The sequence below is a fragment of the Pteropus alecto genome, unplaced genomic scaffold, assembly GCF_000325575.1.
Source record: "Pteropus alecto unplaced genomic scaffold, ASM32557v1 scaffold21, whole genome shotgun sequence".
NCBI classification, from domain to species: domain Eukaryota; kingdom Metazoa; phylum Chordata; class Mammalia; order Chiroptera; family Pteropodidae; genus Pteropus; species Pteropus alecto.
Window position 1 is genome coordinate 29889717 of NW_006436282.1, and position 23152 is coordinate 29912868.

Sequence of the window (23152 nt, forward strand, 5' to 3'; positions counted from 1 at the left end):
AGAACTCATCTTATTAATTCAAAAATAGTGAAATATGTCAATTTTATAAACACTTATTCTATTTTTAAGGCACATGTTTATAGCATAAATCCAACCATATACAAAGACGATGCTGGGACACTGGCTTCTTCCTGCCCTTGGATGTGGACTGGAATTACCTCATCGACTCTTCTGGGTCTCCAGTTTGCTGACTTACTGCAGGCCCTGGATCTCGTCAGCCTCTTGAATTCTCTGTCTCTGTCTCTATCTCTGTCTCTCACTCTATCTCTCTATCTCTCTATCTCTAATCTCTCTATATATCTCTGATCTCTCTATCTTTCTACCTCTACCTCTACCTCTACCTACCTCCATCTCTAGAATCTACGTCTTCTGTTTCTCTGGAGAACTCTGCCAGTGTAGGAAATGTGTCCAGGTCGTAATGAATATTAGAAATGTGAGAGAGGCTGATATTCAGAAATGGATGACGGAGAGGGAAAAGCCCCGCTGGAGCCCAGTGGGCAAGGCGTAGACATCCGCAGGCTTTCAGCTTTCAGCTTCTGTGCAGACATTCTTATTTTCCCCCTCAGCTCTTGATAAAGTAATCAAAATGGCCATTCACAGAATGTATTTGTCAACCCAGCTGTATGTGAGGGAATTTTTTTTTTTTCCTCACAGAAATGAATTGCTCTCTTTAAACAAGCTCCTCTCCGCTCCCGCCCGAGAGTCTTTGAAAAGCATATTGATTATGAAGCAGGCAGCTGCGGGCATGGCGCCCCTCGCTCAGCCTCGGCTGTGGCTCTCTCTCTCCTCCCAGAGTCACTCGCCTTCTCACTCTTCTCTGTACCTTTCTCCTCCCAAACCGCGCCTGCCTCGGGGGCTCCCCAGTGTCTCACTTCTGGCACTATGTTGTCACCCGTCCCAAGAGGGGCAGTGCAATTTGGTTCTGGCATCGAACGCCCAGAGTTACCACAGATGCCACAAGGCAAAGGACGCGGTCCCCAATGAGACGCCTCTCAGTCCGATCAACTGGCTTCGTACCCGAAGGTCTGCACCACCCCAGGTGGGGAGAACCACTCACAGGACTCAGGAAATGACCCCTCGCTGCTGCGGGCACATGGAACGCACAACCAGGTGACCCAGCACAGCTGAATCCGAGGACACACGAGGGTGCGATCTGGGCAGGTCTGCAACACAGAACTTCGATGTCCTCTCCTCCTGGAAATGTCACCCTCCTCCGTGATCAACGTAACTCCTGTCCAAAGCTCCCAGAGCTGCACCTGGGAGACAGCCTTCCAGCCTGGCACGTCTTGGGGTCGTGTGGGTGGCTCCCAGGGACCAGGGACGCAGTCTTCACGCTCCCCATCTGCCCCACGACAGCTCACTGGTATCTACCATAAAGGTCATTGCACCCTTGTCTGACACCCTGATTTTTGCAGCTGCTGCCAGGGGACAGCCTGGCTCTGGCGGCAGGCAGGGCTTTTGCCTGGCTCTGGTGGCAGGCAGGGCTTTTGCTCATGAGCCCCACAGGACTGTACCCAATGCAGAAAGAGTTGTCACATAGTTGCAGCACTCGAGACACAGAGAGAAGTGACAGATGGGAGCTATGTCTTTCTCTGTAAGCTCATTGTTTTAGCTGCCCCCTTGGGCTGGGCTTCTAGGACAAACCAAAAACACAGCTAGGAGAAAGGAATAATAACGATTAGAGCAGAAAGTAATGAAAAGTAATGGAATGAAGAATAGAAAAATAATAGCGATAATCAATGTTACCAACATCCAGTTCTTTGAATAGATCAGCAAAATTGATAAGACCTTAACTGCATCGGCGAAGGCATAAAGAGAGACAATCCAATATACAAAAGAGAATAGACACGGCTATCAATACTGTACTATAGACTATTATGGGATAGGAGGATTATAAGTGTTTGTAATTTGTATGTGAACATTATGCCAAAATTAGATAATTTAGATGAAATTGAAAAAAAAATCCGAGAGAGTCATAAAGTATGCAAACTGACTCATGAAGTATACAGAAAATCTTAATAGACCTATAACAAGTAAAAAGATTGAATAAATAATTTAAAAGCTTCTCACAAAGAAAAGCTCCGTCTCAAATGGCTTCGTTGGTGTATTCTAAAAAATACATCTGACAAATTTCAAATATCTTTTGAAAAAATTCACCATTTTTTTCTTTGGAAAGATAAAGAAGAGGCGACATTCTCCAACTCACTCCGCATTACGCTATACGGAAGCTGGACACAGACGTCGCAGGAAAGGAAAACTAGAGATCACTGTCTCCTGCGTACAAACGGTAGAACCTTCAGGAAACAAGGGGCAAGCGGGATGCAGAAGCAATTGACAAGTGGGAAGGGTTCCAGGAATACGAGGTTTTCACAAAACCTGAAAATTCACATATTACAACGAAGGGGGAAGAACACGTGATCACCTCAGACACACGAAAACATCATTTGACAAAATTTAACTTATATAAATTAGATAAAATGTCCACAGTGAATTTATCTACGGAGACAGAATTTGCACTAGTGGTTGGCTAGGGCTGAGGGCTGGAAGGTGGCCATTAAAATGGCGAGAATAATGAAAGCTTATGGGATTTCTTGGAGGGACGGGTCGCTCAGTTGAGGGGACGGTTGCACAGCAACGTTTTTAGACTAAAAACAATTAAACTGTGTCCTTCAGTGAATGAATTGGATGGAATGTTAATTTTATTTCCATAAAGATGTTAAAAGACAAAAATTCAAATACCAAGTCAAGTGGAAATGGTGAGGCTCCAGGTATTTGAGTAAAAGGGAGAGAAAAAATACACAAGCGAATGGAGCCTACTTAGTATGACAGGCAGAATTTTAGAATCATTTTCGGTTGCCATATTAAATTTGGAATACCACAGCAGAAATGTAAAAAATTTAATTAAATCTAATAAATCTCTTAGTTTCTCAGCTGAACTGATCTGCAAATGACACGCTTTTTACGTCCCATTTTAAAAGATTTTTTGCTGTATAGTACTCAAGATCTATTTTTTTATTAGTTTTGAGAAAAAATTCATTTACTTACTATCGGAGTTTGCTTTATTTTAATAAACAGAACTTTAGGTAATCCTATAAACATTTAAGAAAATATATATTTTAAATCTAGATATTCCACAGAGTGAAATGTTATGAACTATGGAATCTAAAACTTTGGCTTCATTAAAGGGAAAAGAAAAACTAAATGTTTATTAGAATAAATATTATTTCAATATGTATTCATAAAACATATATATTTATTATCATATCAATCCTACTTTTTACTTAATGTTACAGTTACTAATTCCTTTACAATGGTTAATAGAATCATAAAATACAAAAATGGTAGGAATAATTCTCTAGAATATACCACTTACTCCCAAAGTTTACAACCACACATAGAAAAAACACATCATTCATGTATACTTTCATTGATGTATACAAAACAGTTTTGCTTTTGTGTATTCATAATTATCAACAATGAGTCTCTAGAACTAAACAAATTAGTCAGTAAAAATTAACTTCAACATAATTAGATTTGCAGTAATAAAATAGTTTTGTGAATTTAAAGGAAGTGATCCTATTATGCATTATGTGAGGCACTATGTTAATTAGGTTTATTTGAATGCTTATTATATTTCTAAAATTATGCCTTTATTAACCTGCTGGTTGAAAGCAAAGCAAAACTCATCTTTTATTCTGTGAAAGGGCGAAACTGAACCGTGAAGGCGAAAATAAACATCTAAATTCAAAGGTGCTCTAATGTTTCTATGTTCTAGAAAAATTCAATATATCCTTTTGTGATTTGCTGTTATGAAGATACATTTGCTGAACATTATCTATAAGTTGCTGTCAAAGTGCCTCGTGTGATGCTTAAACACACCTGAGCCCCAGGACAAGGTGTCCGGCCGACTAGGAAGCCGGTCATGCTTTCTCTCTATAATGTGGTTTCTTCACCCAATAAAAAGAGGAACAAGTTTTCGACGGGACAGTGAACCATAATGTGAAGAGCTTGCTTTGAAATTAGTTTAAACCGCTTATTGGAGTTTTGAAAATAAGACTAAAAAAATTTTGTATTGCGCAAAGAAATAACGCCAGTTAAAAATATTGAGAATATTAAGGAGACGATTTATAAAATTACTCTTATCAATTTGATTCCTAGTTAAGTAAATAAGAAAAAAAAAATTCTGGTCTCAGAAACTCTTTTTAGTTTTATAAAATCTTGCATGAGCCACAGTGTTTTGAAATTACTCGTTGACCACACGGTCGTGAAATTATTGCATACTCATATATCCTTTCTTCTCAATAGATACAGAAACTGTGCTTTCTCACCATTTGGTCCCAAGAACTCAGCATGATGTTTTGGGGAATGGTTCACTCCAATAGTGTTTGTTTAAAGAAAAGTGACTATGTTTAATCCATTTCTTGGCATTTTTTTTTTAGCTAAATGTTGGAACATCCTAGAATTTCTGAAATAATCTTGGTTTCGATAATGGGTAACTTGAATTTTCTAGATGAATTTTCTTTCTTTACTATTTGTTAATTAGTAATACTTTTATTTGTCCTTGATTAGCTGAATATTTCATTGTTTTTTAATTGTCTAGAAAATGGTGAACTATAGTTAGGTCAAATTATTGGCACCTGGAGGAAAAAAAAATTTATTTTCTCTCCGACAATGTTTGACTAGTAGCTTTTTCGTTATTGTCGAGAATATTTGTTTAACATATAAACCTATAAAACATATACATTTTGAAATCCTGTTAAAATTTTGACTTACTCTTAACGAATCCTTATTGAAACTTTATTTTGATTTTGTGAGAAAACACTTTAAATGTTATGCTCTTAGGATTTTTGCTTATTTGTAGCATGGGACATCCTCTTGCGGCTCTAGTAAATATCACATGTGAATGGCATAATTATTCACACTTGATAAATAGAAAAATCGGAGTTCCCTGAAGTGGTGATGAGTCTGCAAAGTACAAAAGTGGTAAGTGTCAGCCCTGTGACTGGCAAGCTGTGACTTCTGTGCTCCCAGCCTTTACCTGATACAGCACACTTAAAGACAATTACCCATGAAATCACATTCATCCATTGATCCAAATGATTTCAAGCAATATTCACAGTCTAGAGGGGATGCAACATATTTGGAATAGATGATATCATCTCTCCCCTAGTTAAAATCTTGCTTTGTTGAGTGAGGCATTAGTTATATTTCTGTCTTGGAAATTTCAACTGTATAAACAGAACATAAAACGAGTGGCTAAATCGAAGCCTTTTAATTTGATCGATGTAGACAGGTAATTAATATCCAGCTAATTCCAATATCACCCTTTCACCACTTGAGACAGATGGATTTCTCAATAGGCGAGACATCTTTTAACATCAGTGACCAATACTGGTTAATTAGAAATCAGTGGCCGTGGAATGCCAGGCAAACACACATTCTTTTGCTCTCCAGAATGCAAGTTAAAGGACGAAATCCTATCGCAAAAGGTTGGAACTTATGAACATTTTGATAGTTTATGTGTAGCTGTGAAGAGACTACTATAAACAAAAACTTTTCCGGAAAACCCAGGATTATAATTTTCTTACTAAGGAGACATTTAAGTATAGTTTGAGATAACGGAATTTGGTTATAATTACGGTCTTTTAAATTTACACTTTCCACTAAATATAATCCAGACGTCAAATTATATTATCCTGAAATTTGTGATTAAATACATTTGGCTAAAAATTTACATTTCTTACTCTGTGTGAAGTCTATCATCTTTCCAAGATTTCTGCTATAAACAGACACTGTATCACTATGGTTTCTCCTGACCAGAGTTTCTGCTGACACTGAATTTACTCGTATCGCCAGTAGGATTGTGTTAAACTGAAAATGATGTTTCTCATCGTTTAATCTCATCCTCCGCGGGGATTTATAACTGTAGAGAGAAAAGAGGTGGGACAGAACTTTGCCCTCTAATTTCCTAATTTTACCTATTTTTATTGCACCTTTGGTGTAGGATTTTTCATGACCGCAATTACAATACTGCGCCATCTTCATGTGAGGATGCTCTTTCTTTAAATATATTTCTAAATGCTCCGTGTCAAAAAAGATAGAATCTGAGCATCTCTGCTTAAAGGGGCGGAGAGAGCAGGGAATCAGGGGCTTTCGACTTCCTACAGTTTCTTTAAACCGGCCGCCTCATCTGCCTTTCGAACCGAGGAAACTTCACACCCGTGAAGCCCCGAGAGTCTACATATCACTGTGACACTTGCCTTCTTCAAATCGTAATAAGTCATGTTAAATCTACAGAAACGTGACTTTTTTTTTTTTTAAGCATCACATTATATACAGTGTGCTGCCGTAGCAATACCCAAACCACAACGGTTTAATAAAATAAACGTTTATTTCTCCCTCATTAAGCGGTCATCTCGAGATCCTAGAAATGCCATAGCTTGGGCATGAAAGCCTCTCCAGGAGACTGGGCAAGTCTTTGATTAGTTCCTGCCGCTACCTTTTATGGCTCCCCTGGGAGGCTCTTGCTCATCAGCCTCCACTCTGGGCGTCCTGAAGTGGTCATTGATATTCGAGCCCTCTGCCTGGCTCCAGCTTCCCAGCTGTCTTCCCGCAGAGCCACTAGCTGGAAGGTGGCAGCCGGTTTTAAACTTGACTGAGCAAAGCTTTCTCAGTGCAGGGTCCTGCCGTAAATAATTCTAATCGGATACCTGTGTCGATAAACACAACCCACTGTTCTTTCAAGACATAATTAGAATCCCCGATTTTTTTTTTAATTCTTTTGGGTTTTTTTACCCCATTAGTTGAGTTGTAGTCGCTCCCCTCCCCGCTCTCTCTTTGGGCTCACGTATATTTATCGTAAATTTTAGGCTTCGATCCGATCTTACTTTATTTATTTCGTTGCTCGCATTGTTGGAAGCTTGGCCACTGGGGGGTCCTTCAGCTCGCTCGCGTGTCCCTCAGACACACTCACATAAACGCAGGGTTAGTGGTGGTGGTTTGAGCGCTTCTTCACTTTCTGGTCCCACGGCACGCTCCAGGCTCACACATGGGGAGAAGGGACGCCGTATCAGCCAGAGGGCAGGACTTCTGTCCGGTTCACTTTGCCTTTAGCCTTGGACTTCATTCATTTCCAGAGTTCTTAGGTCCGCTTCTTGTCCTCCTCCGCCCTCTCGTGAGGCTGTGTCACACACTTGTTCAATAGATTTTGTCGTCAGTCTGCCTTGCTTTTTGGGATACCCCGACATCCTTAATATTGTTCTTCAATTTGCATACATCAAAGTTTATTTTTTGCGCTGTGAAGTTCAATGGATTTTTTGACAAATGAATAATGTTATGTATGATGCTTCCTGTATAATACGGAATAGTTTCACTACCTTGGAAATTTCCTGGACTTTGCACTTTTAATTTTCTTCCCCAACTCCCGGTAACCACTGACTTCTTCCTGTCTCTATAAATTTGCCTTTTCCAGAATGTCGTCTATTTTGAATCATTTGGCATGCAGCCTTTTCTGATTGTCATCCTTCATGCAGAAGAAATATGCATGTACGGTCTCTCTAAGCCTTTTCATAGCTTAAGAAAATTAAATTCCATTTGTTTATTGCCGGTGTTCAGGATTAGCAAGAGTTCTTTGTAGATTAAACTTAAATGCTGTAATCTTGCTGTTCTTGCTTATTTTCTCCAGTAATTATTTTTGTTGTTGAGGATAATCCTTTTGGATTACAGCTGTGTCATCTGTAAACAGAAACAGTTCTAATTCTTACTTTCATACCTGCGTACCTATTTTTCTCTTGTCTTATTTACTGACCAAGAATCCTGGTATGATTTGGACGGGAGGTAGGGATGGTGAGAGAGGACCACATCCAGTATCCCGACGAGCCCATTCTTATCTCCTATTACTTTTTTTTTTCGTCATTTTGTTTTGCTTCTTAGTGCTTCTTCCTCTGCTTACATCACGCATATGTTTATGTATGTTGTCTAAACATTAAGAGCCCATGACATATAATTCATATTGATTTCAAATTTCCTATTGTATAATTCCAAAATCTGTGTCATACCTCAGTTTGGTCTTGATGCTTGTTTTGTTTCTTGTGAGTGTGTGTGTGGGGGGGGAAGAAAATTAAAAGTGCAAAAGTGTGTTTTCTTGCCTTCACAGGGTCAGTTTTTTTCTAGAAAGCTAGGCATAGTGGATAAGGTAATAGGAACCGAAGTAACTAGGACCTTAGTCTGAGGTTTTATGGTAATCAGGTCGAGCCATGCTCTGTTTAAAGTTTGCTGTGGCTGTAGGCGACAGAGCCTTCAGTGTCCTCCAGTGTCCTTATTTACTATCTAGTGTCTGCTGATTCGGTCTCCCAAATCACTCATCTTACCGGTAAATTTCAGTCTTTTTGTGGGCCTGATGCCCTGGACTGTGCTTTGTAGCCTTTTTATGTTCTCTCCTTTGATGAGGGAGAAGGCCAGACGGGGCTGGTTTGGCCAACGTTCCTCCCCTCAGGTGGTCAGGCTTTGGTCCAGTAGTTTCCCACGGAGAATAGACCTGTGCTATGGAGAACTTTCTGGGCATATTTCAAAATGGTTTCTTTCCCCTCACAATGTACGAAATGAGGATGCTGTGTGTGTGTGCGTGCGTGTGTGCATGTGTGTGTGCATGTGTGTGTGCACGCATGTGTATGTGCATGTGTGTGCGCATGTGCGTGTGTGTATGTGTGCGTGGGCGTGTGTGCGTGTGTGCGCGTGTGTGTGCATGTGTGTACGTGTGTGCATGTGTGTGTGCATGCGTGTGTGCGTGCGCGTGTGCGTGTGCGTGTTTGCTTTCATTATGGGAAACTGGTGTAGCACCTGGAAGTAAAACTCACAGAAGTGTGGGGCGTTCCCGTGAGGTCTAGACACCCAGCACCTTCTCACTCTCGACCTAGACAGCACTGGGCCTCCAGAAATGCATTCAGTTTTCACTCCTACCATAAGGGTATATGAGTATACTTATTCCACACACGTCAACAATTACATCGTGATACCTCTTTGATTTTGACAATATTATGGTTGCAGAATGATGTACCTAATTGTGATATTAATTGGCATTTCTCCATTTATAAGAAGTATATATATATATACACACACAAGCTCTAGCTACTAATTATTTTCGTGGAGGTGAGTTTCAGTGCTTCCTGTTCCCCATTTTATAACGAGCATCGTTTTTACTGCCTTTATCAAAATTTGAATAAATCTTTGGCATTCCCTTTTAGGATTTCTGGTGCTGTGGGTGAAGTTCTTCGGCCTCTTTTTTGAAGCACGTCCTGAGAAACGGAAACATGAAGAAAGTAGAAGGGGCCCCAGGTGTCTTCCCCAAAGCCACTTATCTTCTCCCACGTTTGCAGTGCGCAACGGCCGTCTGGAGCCAGCGAGACGCTGCGCAGTGCAGGTGCAGCTGCCTTGGGATGCTTGCTGGGGACCGTCACTCAGGTCAGGAGGCACGCACACCTGGCCGCCAGCTTTAAATGTGGGAGGGAGCCTTCCCCGGGGCCAGGTGCGTACGAGAATGGCTAAGGAAGACAGCGCCATTTTCCTGTTGGCAATGACTATGTCTGCATCGATTTTCCTCATGAAAAAGGCACGCGCGCACACACGCACACACACACACACACACACACACACACACACTCACACTTAAAAGCCAGTGAAGAAGGGCTGGAAGCAGAGAGGCAGAGTCCCAGCCCTGGAGAACACCAGGCCGAGGCAACTGGCTCACGGAGTCATAAAATAAACATTCTAGAAAGGCTGTCGGTACCAGTTAGATGCCCTGATCCGTACACAGGCACGTAGCGGAAATTCCCAGAGCGATAGGTTATAGTACGAAAGGTTAAGTGGAGGCTGAAAGAAAAAAATAATTGGCACAGGGACCGGACACTTGCCGTGTGTGCCTTTGGCCCTCAGGTGGTGTCCATGCCCGCGGGGAATTCCGAAAACGGAGGGGCCTGCCTGCGACCCTCCAGCTCACACCTCGCCTTTGTGCCCTCGTTCACATAGGTTTCCCGTGTATTTGCTTGCAGCCTGTAAATATATATTTTTTAGTTGATGTGTGTCAAAACATTTTTTGATGCTCATACTTATAGAAAACAAATGTTCTTTAGAAAATGTCTGGATTATGTATTCCATACATTTCAAAAATAAGAATTAACATTTATAAAGATATAATAGGAAAGGAAACCGTTCTGAAGGAAATGTGTGTGTGTGTGTACATATATAAGGAGCTTACCGAAACAGAAAAAAAAACAGGGGCGGTATTGGGTGAGGTTCAGTTTTCTGTTATCATTTCCAGGCAAATGTAATGAATTTCAAAAAATGCAGACTCTTCATTGTCTTTTCTGCTCTGCAGTAAATCTTGCCCGAAGTCCATGGAGTAATGTCTATAGAATTTTGACAAGAAAGCAGACTACCTGCAAAACCTATAATCAGTCAGAAACCATTTATATGTAAAGGTGGTAGAATGTATTTCTCTAACACTCAAGGACTCAAAAACTATATTTCCATATACCGTTCCTAAAAATTCGTTGCATATGAACTCAAAACTCATTTCAAGTAGGTTTGAGTAAAGATTGCGAATCTCTGATTTTAAGGGAAAAAAAACAGCAACAACCGAAGTAAGCAGCGATATAAGCTTAACATGAAAAGGAAAGCCTGATCCATCACACACTTGTTTTAAAGGCAGAATTGTTGATTGTCGTTCAGGCTGTTCAGGCTGTAATGACAACATGCCATCGACTGGGGGGCTTAGAAACGATAGATATTTCCTTTTCACGGTTCTGGAGGTGGGAAGTCCAAACTCAAGGCTCCAGCAGACTCAGCGTCTGGTGCGGGCGTCCCGGTTCAGATGGCTGCCTTCTATAACGCCACCTGGAGGAAGGGGCTAGGAAGCTCTGTGGGGTGTGCTTTATGAGAACGTTAGTCCCATCATGAGGCTCCAGACATCACACTGGGCTTGAGGGTTTAATGCATGAATTTTGGGGGGACATAAATATTCAGTCCATCGCGGTTTCTACACACTGAGTTAAATCAACTGAACACGCACATCTATGCCTAGAAACAATGAAAATTAACCCACGGTGTTGCTCTCTGTAAGAGAACCTCGATATTCACTGAGGCCAGCTAGATACAGAGTTACTACGATGCAGTTCTGAACCTGTAACAGTTGCCTAGTTTGCTAGTTGGACAGATTTGTGGTCTCGAAAGAATGTTACAGTGCATCGTGTCTTTACGTTCCATATTCCATGCCAGCGGTAGGCAGACATTTCACTTTGCTTAGTCGATTATCAATAAAATTACACTTTTGGTTGAGTATATAAAGTATATGTCATTTCTAGCCAAGGTATGACTATTTATATTTTTATCAAATATATTTCGACGGGAAATGTGGAAAGACAGACTCAATGACAGTTATTAACAGATGCCATATGAAATAATAACTTTTGTCTTCCTGTCCATTACTCATCTACCTTGATACTCCAGTCATATATACTTTAGTACCATTTATTCCTTCTCTAAAAACAAAAATTATTTCAAAGGAGTGCTTATTACACCAGTAAATACTGCGTATGACATTGGCATTTAGTATCGTGCTATTATAAACGTTCAATTTGCTTACCTATGAAGAATAGCTCCTGATATTTTAAACACAGAGGTGAATAATTACCTTCCACATTGGGAATTTTTTTCCTTCCTTTTATCTTTTTTTCTAATTCTACTTAAGTTTTCATTTCGTAAATAAATGGTATTTACAATTAGATACTCACCCATATCTTCGTGAGAATAAAATCATTAATCATTCTTGTTCTACCTTCCTAATGTGACCTACATTTAGAGAGGGCTTCGCATCCTCCAGCTGTGGTGACCACGGTTGCTTGGCTTGGCTCGCATACCCGTCACTGTGTCACATGCGGGAGACGCCTCAAAATCAATAAACTACCTCGAAATTCTCATTCAATAAACTTAGACGTGGACTGGTGAAATTTCAAATACGTGGAGGCTCACTGTGCTCTGCTCAGTCTTCCTCAAAGCCAAATATAATCTTAAATTGAGGCAATTTTCCAAAGGGGAGAAATAAAGAGAAAAACAACCTATTGAGATAATTCAGGCATTTTCTTTAAAACGACCTGAATAATTGGCTCTGTGCATTGACTTATTTGACATAAAATTCGTATAAAATTTAGGGCTCAGCTTCATCCACATTGGTTGATTTAACTTTCTGTCAGTAAAGAAAATTTTTATCAATTTTTCTACTGGTTTTATATAAAAAATACACATTTTTCTGATTTTCTTAATTGCCTTTTTAAAATTAATCTTCGTAATGGCTTTAGCTAATTATTAAAGTTGAAACATAATTAAATCAGTAGAAAATACACACATTCCGTTTATTTACACATGGAAAATAGAACTGTAGTTACTAATTCGTTGAGTCGAATTTAAAAGTAGACATTTTCAGAAATGAGAATTTCGAGGTAGTTTATTCAATTTTGGAAGAGACAATTTACTTTAAAAGTACGTTCTTATGAAGTAAAATTTAATTCCTTACAGGTTCCTCTCATTCGCCCTAAAAATCTTCTGCCAGAATAACAAATAATGAGAGAGCCAAATGCCCACCCCTCGCTCCTCCTCCCCTATACCTTCAAGTTGTCCTTTTAGCAAAAACTCCAGGGCGCATTCATCCTTATTTTACCTACGCTGTCTCCCTATTTCTTACTTTCCGTGTAAGTTCATCCAAACATACTATGATGTTTTTAAATTGTATTTTGTTACGTGTAGCGTGAAACTGGGTATCACACCGGAGATGAAGTCTTATTAGCTTTTGGAGCACACTATTTCCTAAGCCGTTTAAGCCGTCTAGGAAATATTTAACGATGATGAATGCTGAAGGTTAAAATCAAGGAGAGTGATGAGAAGCTTTATAAAAGAAGTAATTTATTATTTGTACCAACTCTCACATAATGTTGGATAGTATACATTCTTCTAAAACTGTTTCTTTGCAACATTTAAGTAGCGTTCCTAGTTTTTGAAATTATAATTAAGAAAATAACATGTATGTACATATATAATTGAAATTTTATAAACAGCAGCAAAGACATTTGCTTCCACTATTCCAATGAATTGTTTTAGAGCTTAAATGTGCACGCATCAACTTGCATTTCCTTCGCTAGAAGTTATTGTGAAGGTTATTAGAAACCCTTATGAATGATATATGCAAAAATAGACTCAAATAAGCAAAGACTAACTGAGATATATAAGGGAACAGCAGAGAAGACCAAACCCACAGACTGAAACAACCACTCAACGACATCCATCTCTTTCCTCAAGGCCCCATGAGCAGAGCGATGACATGTGTTATGTGACTAGTAGTCTTCTGTTACATAACTACGAAACACAGAGAGAAATCTTCCGAACGCATTTTTTTCAGTAGGGAAGTGATGTGAATAGGCGACCAGCTTTATTAGCTTTGAGAAAATAAAACATAAATAAATAAAAAACAAATAACCCCAACGGATTCTGAGAGAGCTGGACAAAGCTGAAGGGTACCAGCCATGGACTTGGGAGGAATTCCAGACAGAGCTCCTTGCAGAGAATCACCTTAGACAAGTCATGCAAACTTTCACGGCCCCCATCCCCACGAACCTACAGGAAGGCTGTGGGCAGCCCAAGAGTGTTTCTTTAGCTCCTGCCTCTGCCATCAGAGATAGGAATCACTGTCAAGGCCTTTATTCTCAACTATCAAACACTTTATAGACAGACTCAAGGAAACTTATAACAGTAGGTGGTGATTAGATTGCACCATCATGCCATGGACCCTGCGTTTAAAGTCAAATTTCTGGAAATTTCAAGTTTGACTGAATCCTTGATTTCTATGGCTTGCATGTATAATGTCTCTATATTAATCAGATAAATAAAAGCACACTTTGCTTTTCACTTCCCGGCATCCAAGAGCTCTTTTCAAGATGATGAGTTATTTATAGGCAAAGAGTCTGAATGCTAGGGTTCAAGTGGAAACATTCCCTGTGCAGGTAGTTTGCTCAGAAAAATTCAAAAACAAACTGCAAATATTACTTGAGACGGACAGCACAATATAACTTTTTAAAACATCTCCCTTGCAGGAGAGAGTATCATTCCCAGGGCTGGAGGAGCTGCCACGGTAGAATAAACGTCGGTCCCCATCATGCCCTGTGAATCCATCACTTAAAGATGAGGCCAAACATTACTGATTTCCCCTTGATGGACGGAGTGCTGACTATGTATGGACAGACATATCCAGGGAGAGAGACACACAGGTGCTATTGTTCTGGCAATGGGTTCAATAAGCCACACATTATCGTGTTAATTACAACGTTTTACACATCAACATCTCACAGTGCCTCCCTGGACAGTGACAAAGCTTTCCTGCTGGGCAGCCTTTCATACTTCCACGGGCCATCTCTAGTAAGAGTGCAAACTTGGGTTATTTAGGGCATGGATTCTAAATAAATGAAAAACTCTCCTTCAGGTGCGTGAGGATACACTGCCTCTTGTTGCCCAAAGCCCACTACATCTGTGGCACTTTAACTAATTTGTATCAAAATAATCCCTTGCGATTGAGCAAAGTCCAAACCCTAATGCCAGAGGTGTTAGCTCAGGCTGAAGCACGGACATCCTATGTCTGTGTTTAACAAGAGCTCCAGGTGACCCATGTGTCCTCAGAGTCATGGAACTTGTCAGCATCAAGCCCCCAGTAAGTGACTGGCAGCTTGCCGTAAAACCCAGAATTACAACAGAAATTCATCCGTGCATAATTTTTTGTGTCGAGCCCATGCAGGCTTTACAAACAAGGTCATGGTCCCTTAGTGGCAGATATCCATCTCCACCAAACTACTCAGAAGTGTGTTTGCCACCCTAGGATCACCACAGAACCTGGGCACCAGAAAAAGAGGTCGGTTGACCCAGGGAAAAGATGAACCAATTCATCTCCTTTTAAGAAGTAGAAAACGCAGAAAGGTGAGAAAAAAGTGAATATTTGGGTCAAAATTCCCGAACTCAAAGTCCAGCTTTGTTGTTACTATGAGAATCATTCCAGGAAATGCACTTGACCTTCCCATGCTGTTTACTGACCCACATGTAAAACTGGACAAGAAAAGGTCCAATCTGATAGGATGCTAGAGAGGTTTAATTAAGTTAGGTCATTACTGAAACATGGAGAACATTCAGGTTGGGACCGAGCTGGGGCTCACCACTCAAGCCATATATGACTTGGAATAGAAACGGAGCTTTAAAATTTGTATCTCTACTCTTTGAATAATGTTTGTGGCCTTGCAGCGAGTCAGTTGTTAATGTGACAGCTAACGTGTCAGCTGCCTCGGACACCAGCCAGATGGATGTGCTTTGTCTTCAAACTGAACGCTTTGTCGGAAGTCCCTGAATAACCTTGAGGAGGTCTCATCTGACCAGAGAGACATTCCGTTGGAGGAACTCAAAGGTGATCACCCTTCTTCTCTGCAGGGATTAAGAAGCATCTGAACCTGGTAACCACGAAGGACCTTACGTGTAGCCTCCATCTCTGGTCTCTTAAACAAAGGTTAGGGAGCCGAAAGCATTTACTGGACTTCAAGCTTGGGGAACATTTCATACAAAAAGGAAGGTGATGAAAACATTAATTTCAACATTTGAAACAAACTGAGACTCATTCTTCCTTTCTGCAAACATCTACTAAGTGATCATTGATAAAGATGCTCATCTCTTGTTTGAAGGAATAGTTGGCTAATTGGAAAAAACAATCCATGTTATTTATAAATTTTGATTGGGAGGAATTTCAATTATGTACAAAAAAAGAGTAGCATAATAAATCCGACAGCCACCAAACCCAGGTTCAACAAGTGTCACCTCGCAGCAACTCTTGGCCAACTGACCCACTTAACCCCCACCTTCTATTAGATCTATTGAGTTACAGCAACATATAGTAAAATGCACATATTAATAAACATAATTTGAAGAATACTTAAATATGTATAAACGCATGAATCTGTCACCACGATCAAGATCATGAGTATTTCTGTCACTCCCGAAGTTTCCACTTGCTCCTTGTATTTCTACTTCTTAACTTCCCTGCCCCTTGCCAACTCCCGTTTCTGATACAACCATTGTCGTGCTGCTTGTCACTGTAGATTACTTTATATTTTATGAAATGCGCTTTGATCGTGTCGTTACCCTATTTATACTGCTGGGAACAAGTCATACTGTGTATTTTTATTCTAATTGTTATCCAGACAGTTAAAGTATTAGGCTTCCATAACCATAAATGTAATGTTTTCTACTTTCAGAAATCGGTCTGTGCTGTATTGGTCTCGGGATCATATAGGAGATGAATTTACCTAAACACCCTGCAGATCATAATATTATGTGCATATAAATCCCATAGTAAAAGAGAGTAGAACCAAGAAGAACTGTTTTTCAATTATTTTAACCATAAATGTGCATAAAAGTGATCGGTATTTTATATAATAAAGTGTCTTTGATATAGCATGTTCTCAAACATTTGATACAGTAGGATGTATATATTAATTTTATAAGCATATTTATATATCATTGCATATTTAACCAAATTTCAACTTTTAAGCTGCAACTTGACAGAATGTTGACCAAAATCAGAATCTACAGTAAAATTTATTTAAAAAAAAATTAGCCCAATTTCACCATGATGAAAAAGGTGGCTATAAAACTTATTTTTAAATTTATCCACCCTGACATTTACAATAGTCTCACATTTGTAGCTAAAACCTATTGTGAATGTTCTTAGAATTTAGATTAAAAATGTTTCAGAAAGTTTGAAGAGAATAATTTTACCCAATTTTGAGTTGTTCAAGCATGAGAAAATGGCATTTCATTGACATTTAAAAAAGATTCTCCCTATGAATTCAAGTGTTTCAAAAACACCTTATTATAAAACACTAAACTATGAATAGAATATGAAGGGCTGGTTTTGGTAATCCGATACACTTTTCTGAAAGCATGGTTTGTGGTAATGAAGGTGGCTCTCATGGAACATTCAGCAGCATTCCTGAACTGCAGTGCACCGATTGGTTAGGTCTTCAAACACTGATGTTGATTAAATTTGAACCATTTTTAGACACAGGGGTTTATTGTGGAATTCTATAATAACTGTGCCAGTATTTAGAATCCATAATATAAAAAATACATTGATTGTATGATTGTACCTATTGTATATTTTATAACGTTAAAGAGGAAGTCCACAGGTCCAACATGGAGTCACTTGTGCTAAAGTGCATGACGCCAAATCTAGATTTAAAATCTGACCAAATCGCAGTTTTGACCTTCTCCAGAAGTGTAATTCTATTCGGTCAGTCTGGAGTTTTCCGGTGGGTAGCAATGAGGTAATCAGTCAGGTGGGTCCTCCATCCCCCTTCCCCCGCCCCCAGGAAGCTTAGGCAAAATGCCTGGTAAGACCTCCCCCTTCCACTAAGAGAAGGTAATCTTGCCTGAAATAATTATTCCTTCTTTTTTTTAACAACTTTCTCGTCCTGCCCAGTGTTTGCCCATAAAAGCCTTTCGTATCCTATAGCTTCTCAGGTCTTTTCTTTACTTGCTACATAAGGTGCTGCTCAATTTATAAATCATCAATAGAGCCAGTTAGATCTTCAGATTTACTTGATTGAATTTTTGTACTTTAACAATATTTTTAAAAGGATGATTTTCTGTACATGCCATTTGACTTAAATTGTTGAGATTATTAATTCAATGTCAAGTTTTGCAAAGTAAGTTTTTTGGACATTTTAATTTTTTGAAAAGTTTTTAGTGCAGTCGTTATTTGTTTTTCTGGTTTTCACGTTATGATAATAACTTAGTGAAACTAAAGGAATCATGAAGACATTGTGCTACTTACTGTGTAAGAAAAAATATGAACTTTGGGACCAAATAGATGTGAGTTTAAATTCAGCTCTACATTTTCTATGTTGTTGTAATTTTTTATACTACGAAATTAGAGAAGGTAAACTATATTCAAATATATATCATCACATTTCTGCATATATAAACATATATATAAACATTTTCTTTCTTTATTTATCTATTGAACGCTAAGGCTATTTCCATAGCTTGACTATTATAGATAGTTCTGTAATGATATCTCTGTGAGACAGTGATGTCATTTCATTCGCATATATACCCCGAAGTGTGGTTATTAGAGCACATGGCAGTTTTGTTTTTACGTTTCTGAGAAACTTCCATACTCTTTGCAATAATGCCTGAACCAGCTTCCATTCTCACCAAGTGTTTGGGGACCCTTTCTCCACACCTCACCAGCGTTTGTTAGCTCTAGTCTTTTTGACGATGGACATTTTATCAGATGTTAAGTGATATGTCACTGAAGTTTCGATTTGTATTTCCTGGACGATTGGCCGTGTCGAGTACTTTTTTTATGTACTTGTTAGCCATTGGTATGTCTTCTTTGGGAAAATGTCTATCCAGGCCTTTTGGCTACTTTTTAATAAGTGGGTTTGGGTTTTGTTTTGTTTTGTTTGCAATTTATTTATATAAGTTCTTTATCTATGTTTAATATTCACCTCTTATCAGATAATTTGTAAATATTTTATCCCATTCTGTAAGTTGCTTTTTCATTTTGTTGATTGTTTACTGTGCTCTGTAGAAGCTTTTTAGTTCGGTGCAGTCCCAATTGTTTATTTTTGCTTTTAGCGTCATCCAAAAACATCATTGTCAAAACCAAAGTCGGGTCTTAGATGACATCTGCCAATAAAAATATTTTGTTTGTTCCAAGGATACCTACACTAATGATTTATTTAGCATGTTACAATTTTTCCTAGAGGCAAAGCCTTTTTTAAAATACTCATGGGAATTCAAGAACCCATGTTAATTCGAAAGAAAACAACTAGTTTGGTTTTCAAAAAACTTTAAACATGATTTTTAAAAAAATTTTACCTTAGCTAATTTGACATTATAGGTTTACCACCTCACTGTCATTATAACCTCAGAGGGAATCACGGTGGGAGGCTTACATAATGGCCTCTCATCTGGTGAGGTGGATATTAAAGAATATTTCCCCAGAAACGAAACTATTAACACATCTGCGAGGTATACGGAGGAAAAAATGATCAGCTTGAGTTCTTACTCTTGACAAAACAACTTACTAAAAAATATCCAGAGAAAAATAGAAGTTTAAAATAATTAACCAGAAGAAGACAACTGTAGATTTTTAAAATGCTGATAAGACTTTAATTTGCTCCAAGTTGAAAATAAGTATATTGCTGGAGTTTTAAGGCACATAATAAGCAATTATATCACACATGATAGATTCAGCAATGAAATATTATCAGTTAACAGCTGGAACTCATAAAAACACGGCACAGTATGAACATGAAATTTGCTAGAATAAACCATCTGCAGAAAAATACTATTCTGCAAAATTAAAGTTAAAACATTATTTGCCTTATTTAATAGATTTGGGAAAAAATAATGAGATATTAAAAAATTAGGTGCTACTTTAATTTATTCCCTAAATTAGCCAGTTGGTTATAATTTTGCACAGAAAGGTGCTGCACATAAATATTGCTAAATTACCCATAAATATCTATTGTGTATTTAGTGTAAATTATTTTAAGATAAATTTTATACTAAAAGGAGTAAAAATATATTCAAAATGTTGAACACAAATTGCAAATTTGGATTTATAAGGGTTTCAACAGTTTATATTCTGAACAATAGTATTAATTATATATGTTCCCATCTTCATGCCTGCAAAATCTGCTATTTTAACCTTTAACTTTTACCCTTTTTTAGGAGAAAAAACATGGGTTTAATTTTCATTTGTGTGATTTGCAGTGTAGTTAAACATCTTCATATGTTTATTTGACCATGTTGCATTTTGCATGTGTGTATGAGAGAATGTGTGTGTGTAAACTTGCTATAGATGATCCTCCCTTACTTGCATTCAGTTAATGATTACTAAAATAAGAATATCAACTATCATTATTGCAAAATGTAAGTTTTGCAATATATTTATCTATTTATTTGCATTTTATTTACTCTACTTGTACATAATATAGTCCTATAATTGCAAAGGATTACATACATTGTTATCTTTATTTACATATTAAGTAGTTTTCTAATTTCGCTTTTAGTTCTGTTATATTGCTTTAATTTGAATTTGTGTTGTTACCTGACTTAAGAATCTACTTATTAATTTTCTTATGTTATCACATTATTTCATCACTATATTTTGTCTTTTATATGATATGCATTATAAGGACTTAGGATTGATTAGTTTGCAATGATGAAAATATGAGAAGTGAATATTTAATTACAACATTTAATAACCTACTTAATAATCTAGAATTAAAATAAAATCTGTGCTTTGGAAAATTCCGGTAGTAAGAAAAAGAAAATTTTAAATATATAATGATAATATAGGTATCAGAACAATTGCACTTCTGGATATTTATCCAAAGAAAACCAAAACACTAGTTTGTAATGATCTATGCACCCCTGTGTTCATGACGGCACTATTCACAATAGCCAAGATATGGAAGCAACCTAAGTGTCCCTCAACGGACGATTGGATAAAGAAGTTGCGGTACATATATTCAATGGAATATTACTCAGCTATTAAAAAAATAAAATCTTACCATTTGCAATGACATGGATGTACCTAGAGGGTATTACGTTGAGTGAAAGAAGTCAGACAGAGAGATAAATACCATGTAATTTCATTTATATGTGGAATCTAAGGAATAGAAGAAATGGACAAACAAAACGAAAACAGACTCACGAATACAGAGAACAAAATGGCAACTGCCAGAAGGGAGGAGGCTTGGGACAAGAAAGTAAAATCAAATCCATATTTACTAAGAAAACCAACCAGCAAAAAACAGGGAAAATCGTGTATTTTGAAGATAACATAAGCCAGACCACTGTCAGAAAAATGATCATTTTTATCTATATAGACATTATCTATGCACGTCTATGCAGAAATCAAAGGGAATCGACTTTTCAAATATTGATTCACAGGTGACAGTACAGAAAAATTAGAAGGCACCAGCCCTCAGGGTAAAGATCACAGGGAAAATTAATCATTTATGCGCATGAGGAGATAAAATTGGGGAGTAGAGAAAAATTAGGAAAATCAATGTGTTGAAGCTATTGATTCAAACTTGATATTCTAATGCAAATTGCATTTAATCAATGTTCTCTGCGGTGACAGTATGTAAGTGTCCTTGACTTTTCTATTCACAGATGGACTAGAGAGCAAGGGTTATCAGAAGAAACCACTCGAAGATTGGAATTAAACCAAGAGTCCAGTAATGAATAACCATTTCGGTGTCGGTAAGAGAATTCTAGGAATGCTATGATAATCGGCAATGGTCGTGAACTCGATAGATCACGTCCGGATCGGAATTAGCTTTTGAATTACAAGGACAAATAGATCAAGTCTTAAGTCTTTAATAGATGAGTCTTCTTATTGTGCTGAGATGTCTTTTTCTCTGTTTTTCTACGAGGAGATTACGAATTTGCAAACCTCAGCTGCTCTCACTTTATACTCTTGCTAAATCAGGAGCTTGGCAGTTCATCAATCAGTGTCTCCAAGTGCTCGCAAGTTACACACAGTTCTGTGGCTTAAGCAGCTTTTCCAACTGAGTCTTTGATATAGCTTGTGTAGCCAATCAGGTTTGTACGTTACAGAGTTTATTACTGCTTTTCGATCCATAAGACTTTATTTTTTTTAAATTTACTTCTTATTGTCTATCTGAATTTAGTCTACCCTCATTTTTCCAGTTTCCTAAGGAGAAAGTTTGAGTTATTGACTATTGATTCCACATTAGAAGAGGCAAGCGGGGAGGGCACGTTGATTTGAAGTTCTAACTCTCTCTCCAAAGGAAAGTCAGTTCTTTTGGGAGGAGATTGGGAGGTCTTTTTGTAATTTTTTTCATCCGAATAAAAACATTTTTATTTGTGTTCCAGAATGTGGGTGGAGACAAATGGCAAGTTTTTTACTCTGAGCGGCAACTCCATCTTAGGAGCTGAGTGCTCTGTGAAGTTACGGCAGCCTAAGGAGATCAGCACCCTTATAAAGGGGACTCCAGACAGCTCTCTGGCCCTCTTCCTTGTGTGAGAGGACCAAGGAGGCAGCCGTCAAAACTCAGAAGAAGGCCCTCGCTAGTACCCGCCCATGAGGGCGCCTTGATCTCAGACGCATCGACCCCAGAACTGTGAGACCTGAGCTGATGGAGACACCAGGCTCGCTCACTAGCTACGATGTCTCCCCCCAGTCTTTGTCCTGTAACTCTTCAGGACGTTATTAGCTAGCTAATGTTTTCAAGAATATTTTGGGGGAAAAAAATTGTTCGGTTTTCTTTAGTGGAATGCTTATTTGGAATGATCTGATCCACGCTGCAGGTGTAGGAAGTTTTGATATAAAACTTCATAAACTAATACTTGTGAAATAATGGACCCATCCATTTAACAACCATATTAATCGTCAAGCTATGGGTGGGGATCAGAGTGAGCAGCAAAGGAAATAACCTAGTTCTTACCATTACACATTTTATGTGATAAAATACATAAACGAATGAGTGAATAATCAACCAATCAATCGATCGATCAAATAACAAATAAAAATATCACAAAGAACAGAAATTGTATACACAATAGAAAGTAGAAGAATAATGAATCATTCCAGCTATTACTTTTTACATAAGAAATAAAGAGATTCTTTGAGAGTAGATATGAAGGAAGTGAGGAATAAGCCATGTGAAGAACGAGAGTCGTCCGTGGATAAAGGGGAAAGTTTAAGAATTCACAAGCTGAGACTTTTTGAGCAAAAGCAAAGATGTGAGCAGCCTCACACACAGAGTGTGGCAAAGGACAAGTCAGAGGGACCGGCTGTGCTGGAGAAGGACAGTGGGTCTGGTCGACCGCCATCTAATTGAATATTAACTTTGATGTACGAGGAACATGTCAGATAGTTTCCGGACTACGTTAGATGAGTTAACATGGGTAACGTGGTCCTGTTTGTGTTCCGAAGGGGTCTGTCTGGTGCGCCGTGGAAGACAGAGTGAACGGATCAAAAAAGAGAAAAAGGGTGGTGGCTGAGATCAGAGAGGTGACAGCTTGGGTG